The sequence below is a fragment of the Lathyrus oleraceus genome, chromosome 7, assembly GCF_024323335.1.
Source record: "Lathyrus oleraceus cultivar Zhongwan6 chromosome 7, CAAS_Psat_ZW6_1.0, whole genome shotgun sequence".
NCBI classification, from domain to species: Eukaryota; Viridiplantae; Streptophyta; class Magnoliopsida; order Fabales; family Fabaceae; genus Lathyrus; species Lathyrus oleraceus.
In genome coordinates, this window is record NC_066585.1 from 291,238,102 (window position 1) to 291,253,889 (window position 15,788).

The 15,788-nt window shown below is 32.6% G+C and overlaps 2 non-coding genes across 2 annotated transcripts; both read left to right on the forward strand.

The window, feature by feature from the left end:
• The first annotated feature begins 1,642 nt into the window (after positions 1 to 1,642).
• Positions 1,643 to 1,714, forward strand: TRNAE-UUC (transfer RNA glutamic acid (anticodon UUC)). Its single transcript has one exon. It is a non-coding gene; the product is annotated as a tRNA-Glu (tRNA).
• A 2,916-nt stretch (positions 1,715 to 4,630) lies between these two features.
• On the forward strand, positions 4,631 to 4,702 carry TRNAE-UUC (transfer RNA glutamic acid (anticodon UUC)). Its single transcript has one exon. It is a non-coding gene; the product is annotated as a tRNA-Glu (tRNA).
• The last annotated feature ends 11,086 nt before the right edge of the window (positions 4,703 to 15,788 follow it).

Consider the following 15,788-nt stretch of genomic DNA (forward strand, 5'->3'; position numbering starts at 1 on the left):
CTCCAGTGTCCTCCAACGGTTAGGATATCTAGCTTTCACCTAGGAGACTCACATTTTTTTTCATAATTTCACTATATCTATAAGTTAATTTCTAAAATTTATTTTTATCGGCATGTTGGGAAGTCAAGTTAACCATATCACTTTTGAGGTTGTGGAGTCTTTCACGAATGCAAAATATAATGAAGAAATCAATTTAGAGAAATTAATAATGCATTATAAATTAAAACTAACACTCCATTGTCGTCCAACTGCAAGGATATCTGGCATCCCCGAAGACTCGGGTTCGATTCCCGACAATGGAACATTTTTTATATAATACCACCATATCCGAAAGTTAAACTTCCGAAAGTTAATTTTATGGAATAGTCACCTTAATTGTATCGCTTTTGAGGCTGTTGAGTCTATCACAAAGGCAAGAGATAATGACGCATTATAAACTAAAAGAAATACTCCAGTGTCCTCCAGCGGTTAGGATATATAGCTTTCACCCAGAAGACCCAATTTTTAACTATAATTTCACCATATCCATAAGTTAATTTTTGAAAGTTAATTTTATCAGCATATGCGAAAGTCATGTTAATTATATCGCTTTTGAGGTTGTGGAGTTTTTCACGAAGGCAAAAGATAATGAAGAAATCAATTTAGACAAATTATTGATGCATTGTAAAGTAAAAAAAACACTCCATTGTCGTTCAGCGTTTAGGATATCTGACTTTCGCCCAGGTGACCCGGGTTCAATTCCCGACAATGGAACATTTTATATATAATACCACCATATCCGGAAGTTAACTTCAGAAAGTTAATTTTATTGGCATGTGGTATAGTCATCTTAAATGTATCACTTTTGAGGTTGTGGAGTCTATCACAAAGGCAAAAGATAATGAAGAAATCAATTTAGATAAATCATTGATACATTGTAAACTAAAAGAAATACTCCGGTGTCCTCCAACGGTTAGGATATCTAGCTTCCACCTAGCAGACTCACATTTTTTTATATAATTTCACTATATCCATAAGTTAATTTCTGAAATTTAATTTTATCAGCATGTTGGAAAGTCATGTTAACCATATCGCTTTTGAGGTTGTGGAGTCTTTCACGAAGGCAAAAGATAATGAAGAAATCAATTTAGACAAATTATTGATGCATTGTAAATTAAAACTAATACTCCATTGTCGTCTAGCTGTCAGGATATCAGGCGTCCTCGAAGACTTGAGTTCGATTCCCGACAATGGAACATTTTTTATATAATACCACCATATCCGAAAGTTAAACTTTAGTAAGTTAATTTGATGGAATAGTCAACTTAATTGTATCCCTTTTGAGGTTGTGGAGTCTATCACAAAGACAACAAGTAATGAAGAAATCAATTTAGAAAATTCATTGATGCATTGTAAACTAAAAGTAATACTCCAGTGTCCTCCAACGGTTAGGATATATAGCTTTCACCTAGAAGACCCACTTTTTAAAATATAATTTCACCATATCCATGGGTTAATTTCTGAAAGTTAATTTTATCAGCATATGTGAAAGTCAAGTTAATTAGATCACTTTTGAGGTTGTGGAGTCTTTCACGAAAGCAAAAGATAATGAAGAAATCAATTTAGACAAATTATTGATGCATTGTAAATTAAAAATAAATTCTCCATTGTCGTCCAGCGGTTAGGATATCTGGCTTTCACCCAGGAGACCAGGGTTCAATTCTCGGCAATGGAACGTTTTATATATAATACCACCATCGGCATGTGGTATACGCATCTTAAATGTATCGTTTTTGAGTTTGTGGAGTCTATCACAAAGGCAAAAGATAATGAAGAAATCAATTTAAAAAAATTAATGATGCATTTTAAACTAAAAGAAATACTCCAATGTCCTCCAGCGGTTAGGATATCTAGCTTTCAACCAGGAGACCCACATTTTTTATATAATTTCACCGGCATGTGGGAAAGTTAACTTAATTGTATCGCTTTTGAGGTTGTGGAGTCTATCACAAAGGCAAAAGATAATGAAGAAATCATTTTAGATAAATTATTGATACATTGTAAACTAAAAGAAATACTCTAGTGTCCTCCAACGGTTAGGATATCTAGCTTTCACCTAGGAGACTCACATTTTTTATATAATTTCACTATATCTATAAGTTAATTTCTAAAATTTATTTTTATCGGCATGTTGGAAAGTCAAGTTAACCATATCACTTTTGAGGTTGTGGAGTCTTTCACGAAGGCAAAATATAATGAAGAAATCAATTTAGAGAAATTAATAATGCATTATAAATTAAAACTAACACTCCATTGTCGTCCAACTGCAAGGATATCTGGCATCCCCGAAGACCCGGGTTCGATTCCCGACAATAGAACATTTTTTATATAATACCACCATATCCGAAAGTTAAACTTCCGAAAGTTAATTTTATGGAATAGTCAACTTAATTGTATCGCTTTTGAGGCTGTTGAGTCTATCACAAAGGCAAGAGATAATGACGCATTATAAACTAAAAGAAATACTCCAGTGTCCTCCAGCGGTTAGGATATATAACTTTCACCCAGAAGACCCAATTTTTAATTATAATTTCACCATATCCATAAGTTAATTTTTGAAAGTTAATTTTATCAGCATATGCGAAAGTCATGTTAATTATATCGCTTTTGAGGTTGTGGAGTTTTTCACGAAGGCAAAAGATAATGAAGAAATCAATTTAGACAAATTATTGATGCACTGTAAAGTAAAAAAACACTCCATTGTCGTCCAGCGTTTAGGATATCTGACTTTCGCCCAGGTGACCCGGTTTCAATTCCCGACAATGGAACATTTTATATATAATACCACCATATCCGGAAGTTAACTTCAGAAAGTTAATTTTATTGGCATGTGGTATAGTCATCTTAAATGTATCACTTTTGAGGTTGTGGAGTCTATCACAAAGGCAAAAGATAATGAAGAAATCAATTTAGATAAATCATTGATACATTGTAAACTAAAAGAAATACTCCGGTGTCCTCCAACGGTTAGGATATCTAGCTTTCACCTAGCAGACTCACATTTTTTTTATATAATTTCACTATATCCATAAGTTAATTTCTGAAATTTAATTTTATCAGCATGTTGGGAAGTCAAGTTAACCATATCACTTTTGAGGTTGTGGAGTCTTTCACGAATGCAAAATATAATGAAGAAATCAATTTAGAGAAATTAATAATGCATTATAAATTAAAACTAACACTCCATTGTCGTCCAACTGCAAGGATATCTGGCATCCCCGAAGACTAGGGTTCGATTCCCGACAATGGAACATTTTTTATATAATACCACCATATCCGAAAGTTAAACTTCCGAAAGTTAATTTTATGGAATAGTCACCTTAATTGTATCGCTTTTGAGGCTGTTGAGTCTATCACAAAGGCAAGAGATAATGACGCATTATAAACTAAAAGAAATACTCCAGTGTCCTCCAGCGGTTAGGATATATAGCTTTCACCCAGAAGACCCAATTTTTAACTATAATTTCACCATATCCATAAGTTAATTTTTGAAAGTTAATTTTATCAGCATATGCGAAAGTCATGTTAATTATATCTCTTTTGAGGTTATGGAGTTTTTCACGAAGGCAAAAGATAATGAAGAAATCAATTTAGACAAATTATTGATGCAGTGTAAAGTAAAAAAAACACTCCATTGTCGTTCAGCGTTTAGGATATCTGACTTTCGCCCAGGTGACCCGGGTTCAATTCCCGACAATGGAACATTTTATATATAATACCACCATATCCGGAAGTTAACTTCAGAAAGTTAATTTTATTGGCATGTGGTATAGTCATCTTAAATGTATCACTTTTGAGGTTGTGGAGTCTATCACAAAGGCAAAAGATAATGAAGAAATCAATTTAGATAAATCATTGATACATTGTAAACTAAAAGAAATACTCCGGTGTCCTCCAACGGTTAGGATATCTAGCTTTCACCTAGCAGACTCACATTTTTTTATATAATTTCACTATATCCATAAGTTAATTTCTGAAATTTAATTTTATCAGCATGTTGGAAAGTCATGTTAACCATATCGCTTTTGAGGTTGTGGAGTCTTTCACGAAGGCAAAAGATAATGAAGAAATCAATTTAGACAAATTATTGATGCATTGTAAATTAAAACTAATACTCCATTGTCGTCTAGCTGTCAGGATATCAGGCGTCCTCGAAGACTTGAGTTCGATTCCCGACAATGGAACATTTTTTATATAATACCACCATATCCGAAAGTTAAACTTTAGTAAGTTAATTTTATGGAATAGTCAACTTAATTGTATCCCTTTTGAGGTTGTGGAGTCTATCACAAAGACAACAAGTAATGAAGAAATCAATTTAGAAAATTCATTGATGCATTGTAAACTAAAAGTAATACTCCAGTGTCCTCCAACGGTTAGGATATATAGCTTTCACCTAGAAGACCCACTTTTTAAAATATAATTTCACCATATCCATGGGTTAATTTCTGAAAGTTAATTTTATCAGCATATGTGAAAGTCAAGTTAATTATATCACTTTTGAGGTTGTGGAGTCTTTCACGAAAGCAAAAGAAAATGAAGAAATCAATTTAGACAAATTATTGATGCATTGTAAATTAAAAATAAATTCTCCATTGTCGTCCAGCGGTTAGGATATCTGGCTTTCACCCAGGAGACCAGGGTTCAATTCTCGGCAATGGAACGTTTTATATATAATACCACCATCGGCATGTGGTATACGCATCTTAAATGTATCGTTTTGAGTTTGTGGAGTCTATCACAAAGGCAAAAGATAATGAAGAAATCAATTTAAAAAATTAATGATGCATTTAAACTAAAAGAAATACTCCAATGTCCTCCAGCGGTTAGGATATCTAGCTTTCAACCAGGAGACCCACATTTTTTATATAATTTCACCGGCATGTGGGAAAGTTAACTTAATTGTATCGCTTTTGAGGTTGTGGAGTCTATCACAAAGGCAAAAGATAATGAAGAAATCATTTTAGATAAATTATTGATACATTGTAAACTAAAAGAAATACTCTAGTGTCCTCCAACGGTTAGGATATCTAGCTTTCACCTAGGAGACTCACATTTTTTATATAATTTCACTATATCTATAAGTTAATTTCTAAAATTTATTTTTATCGGCATGTTGGAAAGTCAAGTTAACCATATCACTTTTGAGGTTGTGGAGTCTTTCACGAAGGCAAAATATAATGAAGAAATCAATTTAGAGAAATTAATAATGCATTATAAATTAAAACTAACACTCCATTGTCGTCCAACTGCAAGGATATCTGGCATCCCCGAAGACCCGGGTTCGATTCCCGACAATGGAACATTTTTTATATAATACCACCATATCCAAAAGTTAAACTTCCGAAAGTTAATTTTATGGAATAGTCAACTTAATTGTATCGCTTTTGAGGCTGTTGAGTCTATCACAAAGGCAAGAGATAATGACGCATTATAAACTAAAAGAAATACTCCAGTGTCCTCCAGTGGTTAGGATATATAACTTTCACCCAGAAGACCCAATTTTTAATTATAATTTCACCATATCCATAAGTTAATTTTTGAAAGTTAATTTTATCAGCATATGCGAAAGTCATGTTAATTATATCGCTTTTGAGGTTGTGGAGTTTTTCACGAAGGCAAAAGATAATGAAGAAATCAATTTAGACAAATTATTGATGCACTGTAAAGTAAAAAAACACTCCATTGTCGTCCAGCGTTTAGGATATCTGACTTTCGCCCAGGTGACCCGGGTTCAATTCCTGACAATGGAACATTTTATATATAATACCACCATATCCGGAAGTTAACTTCAGAAAGTTAATTTTATTGGCATGTGGTATAGTCATCTTAAATGTATCACTTTTGAGGTTGTGGAGTCTATCACAAAGGCAAAAGATAATGGAGAAATCATTTTAGATAAATCATTGATACATTGTAAACTAAAAGAAATACTCCAGTGTCCTCCAACGGTTAGGATATCTAGCTTTCACCTAGCAGACTCACATTTTTTTATATAATTTCACTATATCCATAAGTTAATTTCTGAAATTTAATCTTATCAGCATGTTGGAAAGTCATGTTAACCATATCGCTTTTGAGGTTGTGGAGTCTTTCACGAAGGCAAAAGATAATGAAGAAATCAATTTAGACAAATTATTGATGCATTATAAATTAAAACTAATACTCCATTGTCGTCTAGCTGTCAGGATATCAGGCGTCCTCGAAGACCTGGGTTTGATTCCTGACAATGGAACATTTTTTATATAATACCACCATATCCGAAAGATAAACTTTAGTAAGTTAATTTTATGGATTAGTCAACTTAATTGTATCGCTTTTGAGGTTGTGGAGTCTATCACAAAGAGAACAAGTAATGAAGAAATCAATTTAGAAAATTCATTGATGCATTGTAAACTAAAAGTAATACTCCAGTGTCCTCCAACGGTTAGGATATATAGCTTTCACCTAGAAGACCCACTTTTTTTATATAATTTCACCGGCATGTGGGAAAGTTAACTTAATTGTATCGCTTTTGAGGTTGTGGAGTCTATCACAAAGGCAAAAGATAATGAAGAAATCAATTTAGATAAATCATTGATACATTGTAAACTAAAAGAAATACTCCAGTGTCCTCCAACGGTTAGGATATCTAGCTTTCACCTAGGAGACTCACATTTTTTATATAATTTCACTATATCTCTAAGTTAACTTCTAAAATTTAATTTTATCGGCATGTTGGAAAGTCAAGTTAACCATATCGCTTTTGAGGTTGTGGAGTCTTTCACGAAGGCAAAATATAATAAAGAAATCAATTTAGAGAAATTAATAATGCATTATAAATTAAAACTAATACTCCATTGTCGTCCATCTGCAAGGATATCTGGCATCCCCGAAGACTCGGGTTCGATTCCCGACAATGGAACATTTTTTATATAATACCACCATATCCGAAAGTTAAACTTCAGAAAGTTAATTTTATGGAATAGTCAACTTAATTGTATCGCTTTTGAGGCTGTTGAGTCTATCACAAAGGCAAGAGATAATGACGCATTATAAACTAAAAGAAATACTCCAGTGTCCTCCAGCGGTTAGGATATATAGCTTTCACCCAAAAGACCCACTTTTTTAAATATAATTTCACCATATCCATAAGTTAATTTTTTAAAGTTAATTTTATCAGCATATGCGAAAGTCATGTTAATTATATCGCTTTTGAGGTTGTGGAGTTTTTCACGAAGGTAAAAGATAATGAAGAAATCAATTTAGATAAATTATTGATGCACTGTAAAGTAAAAAAAACACTCCATTGTCGTCCAGCGTTTAGGATATCTGACTTTCGCCCAGGTGACCCGGGTTCAATTCCCGACAATGGAACATTTTATATATAATACCACCATATCCCGAAGTTAACTTCAGAAAGTTAATTTTATTGGCATGTGGTATAGTCATCTTAAATGTATCGCTTTTGAGGTTGTGGTGTCTATCACGAAGGCAAAAGATAATGAAGAAATCAATTTAGATAAATCATTGATACATTGTAAACTAAAACAAATACTCCAGTGTCCTCCAACGGTTAGGATATCTAGCTTTCACCTAGGAGACTCGCATTTTTTATATAATTTCACTATATCTTTACGTTAATTTCTAAAATTTAATTTTATCGGCATGTTGGAAAGTCAAGTTAACCATATCGCTTTTAAGGTTGTGGAGTCTTTCACGAAGGCAAAATATAATGAAGAAATCAATTTAGAGAAATTAATAATGCATTATAAATTAAAACTAATACTCCATTGTCGTCCATTTTTAAGGATATCTGGCATCCCCGAAGACCCGGGTTCGATTCCTGACAATAAAACATTTTTTATATAATACCACCATATCCGAAAGTTAAACTTCATAAAGTTAATTTTATGGAATAGTCAACTTAATTGTATCGCTTTTGAGGCTGTTGAGTCTATCACAAAGGCAAGAGATAATGACGCATTATAAACAAAAAGAAATACTCCAGTGTCCTCCAGCGGTTAGGATATATAGCTTTCCCCAAAAGACCCACTTTTTTAAATATAATTTCACCATATCCATAAGTTAATTTTTGAAAGTTAATTTTATCAGCATATGCGAAAGTCATGTTAATTATATCACTTTTGAGGTTATGGGGTTTTTCACGAAGGTAAAAGCTAATGAAGAAATCAATTTAGACAAATTATTGATGCACTGTAAAGTAAAAAAAAAACACTCCATTGTCGTCCAGCGTTTAGGATTTCTGACTTTCGCCCATGTGACCCGGGTTTAATTTCCGACAATGGAGCATTTTATATATAATACCACCATATCCGAAAGTTAACTTCAGAAAGTTGATTTTATTGGCATGTGGTATAGTCATCTTAATTGTATCGCTTTTGAGGTTGTGGAGTCTATCACAAAGGCAAAAGATAATGAAGAAATCAATTTAGATAAATCATTGATACATTGTAAACTAAAAGAAATACTCGAGTGTCCTCCAACGGTTAGGATATCTAGCTTTCACCTAGGAGACTCACATTTTTTATATAATTTCACTATATCCACAAGTTAATTTTTGAAATTCAAATTTCTCATCATGTTGGAAAGTCATGTTAACCATATCGCTTTTGAGGTTGTGGAGTCTTTCACGAAGGCAAAAGATAATGAAGAAATCATTTTAGACAAATTATTGATGCATTGTAAATTAAAACTAATACTCCATTGTCGTCTAGCTGTCAGGATATCAGGCGTCACCAAAGACCTGGGTTCGATTCCCGACTATGGAACATTTTTTATATAATACCACCATATCCGAAAGTTAAACTTTAGTAAGTTAATTTTATGGAATAGTCAACTTAATTGTATCGCTTTTGAGGTTATGGAGTCTATCACAAAGAAAACAAATAATGAAGAAATCAATTTAGAAAATTCATTGATGCATTGTAAACTAAAAGTAATACTCCAGTGTCCTCCAACGGTTAGGATATATAGCTTTCACCTAGAAGACCCACTTTTTAAAATATAATTTCACCATATCCATAGGTTAATTTCTGAAAGTTAATTTTATCAGCATATGCGAAAGTCAAGTTAATTATATCACTTTTGAGGTTGTGGAGTCTTTCATGAAAGCAAAAGATAATGAAGAAATTAATTTAGACAAATTATTGATGCATTGTAAATTAAAAATAAATTCTCCATTATCGTCCAGCGGTTAGGATATCTGGCTTTCACCCAGGAGAGTCGGATTCAACTCCCGACAATGGAACGTTTTATATATAATACCACCATCGGCATCTGGTATACGCATCTTAAATGTATCGTTTTTGAAGTTGTGGAGTCTATCACAAAGGCAAAAGATAATGAAGAAATCAATTTAAAAAAATTATTGATGCATTGTAAACTAAAAGAAATATTCCAATGTCCTCCTGCGGTTAGGATATCTAGCTTTCAATCAGGAGACCCACATTTTTTATATAATTTCACCGGCATGTAAGAAAGTTAACTTAATTGTATCGCTTTTGAGGTTGTGGAGTCTATCACAAAGGCAAAAGATAATGAAGAAATCAATTTAGATAAATTATTGATACATTGTAAACTAAAAGAAATACTCCAGTGTCCTCCAACGGTTAGGATATATAGCTTTCACCTAGGAGACTCACATTTTTTATATAATTTCACTATATCTATAAGTTAATTTCTAAAATTTAATTTTATCGGCATGTTGGAAAGTCAAGTTAACCATATCGCTTTTGAGGTTGTGGAGTCTTTCACGAAGGCAAAAGATAATGAAGAAATCATTTTAGACAAATTATTGATGCATTGTAAATTAAAACTAATACTCCATTGTCGTCTAGCTGTCAGGATATCAGGCGTCACCAAAGACCTGGGTTCGATTCCCGACTATGGAACATTTTTTATATAATACCACCATATCCGAAAGTTAAACTTTAGTAAGTTAATTTTATGGAATAGTCAACTTAATTGTATCGCTTTTGAGGTTATGGAGTCTATCACAAAGACAACAAATAATGAAGAAATCAATTTAGAAAATTCATTGATTCATTGTAAACTAAGAGTAGTACTCCAGTGTCCTCCAACGGTTAGGATATATAGCTTTCACCTAGAAGACCCACTTTTTAAAATATAATTTCACCATATCCATAGGTTAATTTCTGAAAGTTAATTTTATCAGCATATGCGAAAGTCAAGTTAATTATATCACTTTTGAGGTTGTGGAGTCTTTCACGAAAGCAAAAGATAATGAAGAAATTAATTTAGACAAATTATTGATGCATTGTAAATTAAAAATAAATTCTCCATTATCGTCCAGCAGTTAGGATATCTGGCTTTCACCCAGGAGAGCCGGGTTCAATTCCCGACAATGGAACGTTTTATATATAATACCACCATCGGCATCTGGTATACGCATCTTAAATGTATCTTTTTTGAGGTTGTGGAGTCTATCACAAACGCAAAAGATAATGAAGAAATCAATTTAAAAAAATTACTGATGCATTGTAAACTAAAAGAAATACTCCAATGTCCTCCAGCGGTTAGGATATCTAGCTTTCAACCAGGAGACAAACATTTTTTATATAATTTCACCGGCATGTGGGAAAGTCAACTTAATTGTATCGCTTTTGAGGTTGTGGAGTCTATCACAAAGGCAAAAGATAATGAAGAAATCAATTTAGATAAATCATTGATACATTGTAAACTAAAAGAAATACTCCAGTGTCCTCCAACGGTTAGGATATCTAGCTTTCACCTAGGAGACTCACATTTTTTATATAATTTCACTATATCTATAAGTTAATTTCTAAAAGTTAATTTTATCGGCATGTTGGAAAGTCAAGTTAACCATATCGCTTTTGAGGTTGTATAGTCTTTCACGATGGCAAAATATAATGAAGAAATCAATTTAGAGAAATTAATAATGCATTATAAATTAAAACTAATACTCAATTGTCGTCCATCTGCAAGGATATCTGGTATCCCGGAAGACCCGGGTTTGATTCCCGACAATGGAACATTTTTTATATAATACCACCATATCCGAAAGTTATACTTCAGAAAGTTAATTTTAAGGAATAGTCAACTTAATTGTATCGCTTTTGAGGCTGTTGAGTCTATCACAAAGGCAACAGATAATGAAGAAATCAATTTAGAAAATTCATTGATGCACTGTAAACTAAAAGTAATACTCTAGTGTCCTCCAACGATTAGGATATATAGCTTTCCCCTAGAAGACCCACTTTTTAAAATATAATTTCCCCATATCCATAGGTTAATTTCTGAAAGTTAATTTTATCAGCATATGCGAAAGTCAAGTTAATTATATCACTTTTGAGGTTGTGGAGTCTTTCACGAAAGAAAAAGATAATGAAGAAATTAATTTAGACAAATTATTGATGCATTGTAAATTAAAAATAAATTCTCCATTGTCGTCTAGCGGTTAGGATATCTGGCTTTCACCCAGGAGACCCGGGTTCACTTCCCGACAATGGACCGTTTTATATATTATACCACCATTGGCATGTGGTATACGCACCTTAAATGTATCGTTTTTGAGGTTGTGGAGTCTATCACAAAGGCAAAAGATAATGAAGAAATCAATTTAAAAAAAATTATTGATGCATTGTAAACTAAAAGAAATACTCCAATGTCCTCCAGCGGTTAGGATATCTAGCTTTCAACCAGCAGACCCATATTTTTTATATAATTTCACCGGCATGTGGGAAAGTTTACTTAATTGTATCGCTTTTGAGGTTGTGGAGTCTATCACAAAGGCAAAAGATAATGAAGAGATCAATTTAGATAAATCATTGATACATTGTAAACTAAAAGAAATACTCCAGTGTCCTCCAACGGTTAGGATATCTAGCTTTCACCTAGGAGAATCACATTTTTTATATAATTTCACTATATCTCTAAGTTAACTTCTAAAATTTAATTTTATCGGCATGTTGGAAAGTCAAGTTAACCATATCGCTTTTGAGGTTGTGGAGTCTTTCACGAAGGCAAAATATAATAAAGAAATCAATTAGAGAAATTAATCATGCATTATAAATTAAAACTAATACTCCATTGTCGTCCATCTGCAAGGATATCTGGCATCCCCGAAGACTCGGGTTCGATTCCCGACAATGAAACATTTTTTATATAATACCACCATATCCGAAAGTTAAACTTCAGAAAGTTAATTTTATGGAATAGTCAACTTAATTGTATCGCTTTTGAGGCTGTTGAGTCTATCACAAAGGCAAGAGATAATGACGCATTATAAAAAAAAGAAATACTCCAGTGTCCTCCAGCGGTTAGGATATATAGCTTTCACCCAAAAGACCCACTTTTTAAATATAATTTCACCATATCCATAAGTTAATTTTTGAAAGTTAATTTTATCAGCATATGCGAAAGTCATGTTAATTATATCGCTTTTGAGGTTGTGGAGTTTTTCACGAAGGTAAAAGATAATGAAGAAATCAATTTAGATAAATTATTGATGCACTGTAAAGTAAAAAAAACACTCCATTGTCGTCCAGCGTTTAGGATATTTGACTTTCGCCCAGGTGACCCGGGTTCAATTCCCGACAATGGAACATTTTATATATAATACCACCATATTCGGAAGTTAACTTCAGAAAGTTAATTTTATTGGCATGTGGTATAGTCATCTTAAATGTATCGCTTTTGAGGTTGTGGAGTCTATCACAAAGGCAAAAGATAATGAAGAAATCAATTTAGATAAATCATTGATACATTGTAAACTAAAACAAATACTCCAGTGTCCTCCAACGGTTAAGATATCTAGCTTTCACCTAGGAGACTCGCATTTTTTATATAATTTCACTATATCTTTAAGTTAATTTCTAAAATTTAATTTTATCGGCATGTTGGAAAGTCAAGTTAACCATATCGCTTTTAAAGTTGTGGAGTCTTTCACGAATGCAAAATATAATGAAGAAATCAATTTAGAGAAATTAATAATGCATTATAAATTAAAACTAATACTCCATTGTCGTCCATTTGCAAGGATATCTGGCATCCCCGAAGACCCGGGTTCGATTCCTGACAATGGAACATTTTTTATATAATACCACCATATCCGAAAGTTAAACTTCATAAAGTTAATTTTATGGAATAGTCAACTTAATTGTATCGCTTTTGAGGCTGTTGAGTCTATCACAAAGGCAAGAGATAATGACGCATTATAAACTAAAAGAAATACTCCAGTGTCCTTCAGCGGTTAGGATATATAGCTTTCACCCAAAAGACCCACTTTTTTAAATATAATTTCGCCATATCCATAAGTTAATTTTTGAAAGTTAATTTTATCAGCATATGCGAAAGTCATGTTAATTATATCGCTTTTGAGGTTATGGAGTTTTTCACGAAGGTTAAAGCTAATGAAGAAATCAATTTAGACAAATTATTGATGCACTGTAAAGTAAAAAAAAAACACTCCATTGGCGTCCAGCGTTTAGGATATCTGACTTTCGCCCATGTGACCCGGGTTTAATTTCCGACAATCGAGCATTTTATATATAATACCACCATATCCGGAAGTTAACTTCAGAAAGTTGATTTTATTGGCATGTGGTATAGTCATCTTAACTGTATCGCTTTTGAGGTTGTGGAGTCTATCACAAAGGCAAAAGATAATGAAGAAATCAATTTAGATAAATCATTGATACATTGTAAACTAAAAGAAATACTCGAGTGTCCTCCAACGGTTAGGATATCTAGCTTTCACCTAGGAGACTCACATTTCTTATATAATTTCACTATATCCACAAGTTAATTTCTGAAATTCAAATTTCTCAGCATGTTGGAAAGTCATGTTAACCATATCGCTTTTGAGGTTGTGGAGTCTTTCACGAAGGCAAAAGATAATGAAGAAATCATTTTAGACAAATTATTGATGCATTGTAAATTAAAACTAATACTCCATTGTCGTCTAGCTGTCAGGATATCAGGCGTCATGAAAGACCTGGGTTCGATTCCCGACTATGGAACATTTTTTATATAATACCACCATATCCGAAAGTTAAACTTTAGTAAGTTAATTTTATGGAATAGTCAACTTAATTGTATCGCTTTTGAGGTTATGGATTCTATCACAAAGACAACAAATAATGAAGAAATCAATTTAGAAAATTCATTGATGCATTGTAAACTAAAAGTAATACTCCAGTGTCCTCCAACGGTTAGGATATATAGCTTTCACCTAGAAGACCCACTTTTTAAAATATAATTTCACCATATCCATAGGTTAATTTTTGAAAGTTAATTTTATCAGCATATGCGAAAGTCAAGTTAATTATATCACTTTTGAGGTTGTGGAGTCTTTCATGAAAGCAAAAGATAATGAAGAAATTAATTTAGACAAATTATTGATGCATTGTAAATTAAAAATAAATTCTCCATTATCGTCCAGCGGTTAGGATATCTGGCTTTCACCCAGGAGAGCCGGGTTCAATTCCCGACAATGGAACGTTTTATATATAATACCACCATCGGCATCTGGTATACGCATCTTAAATGTATCGTTTTTGAAGTTGTGGAGTCTATCACAAAGGCAAAAGATAATGAAGAAATCAATTTAAAAAAATTATTGATGCATTGTAAACTAAAAGAAATATTCCAATGTCCTCCTGCGGTTAGGATATCTAGCTTTCAATCAGGAGATCCACATTTTTTATATAATTTCACCGGCATGTAAGAAAGTTAACTTAATTGTATCGCTTTTGAGGTTGTGGAGTCTATCACAAAGGCAAAAGATAATGAAGAAATCAATTTAGAAAATTATTGATACATTGTAAACTAAAAGAAATACTCCAGTGTCCTCCAACGGTTAGGATATATAGCTTTCACCTAGGAAACTCACATTTTTTATATGATTTCACTATATCTATAAGTTAATTTCTAAAATTTAATTTTATCGGCATGTTGGAAAGTCAAGTTAACCATATCGCTTTTGAGGTTGTGGAGTCTTTCACGAAGGCAAAAGATAATGAAGAAATCATTTTAGACAAATTATTGATGCATTGTAAATTAAAACTAATACTCCATTGTCGTCTAGCTGTCAGGATATCAGGTGTCACCAAAGACCTGGGTTCGATTCCCGACTATGGAACATTTTTTATATAATACCACCATATCCGAAAGTTAGACTTTAGTAAGTTAATTTTATGGAATAGTCAACTTAATTGTATCGCTTTTGAGGTTATGGAGTCTATCACAAAGACAACAAATAATGAAGAAATCAATTTAGAAAATTCATTGATGCATTTTAAACTAAGAGTAATACTCCAGTGTCCTACAACGGTTATGATATATAGCTTTCACCTAGAAGACCCACTTTTTAAAATATAATTTCACCATATCCATAGGTTAATTTCTGAAAGTTAATTTTATCAGCATATGTGAAAGTCAAGTTAATTATATCACTTTTGAGGTTGTGGAGTCTTTCACGAAAGCAAAAGATAATGAAGAAATTAATTTAGACAAATTATTGATGCATTGTAAATTAAAAATAAATTCTCCATTATCGTCCAGCGGTTAGGATATCTGGCTTTCACCCAGGAGAGCCGGGTTCAATTCCCGACAATGGAACGTTTTATATATAATACCACCATCGTCATCTGGTATACGCATCTTAAATGTATCTTTTTTGAGGTTGTGGAGTCTATCACAAACGCAAAAGATAATGAAGAAATCAATTTAAAAAAATTATTGATGCATTGTAAACTAAAAGAAAT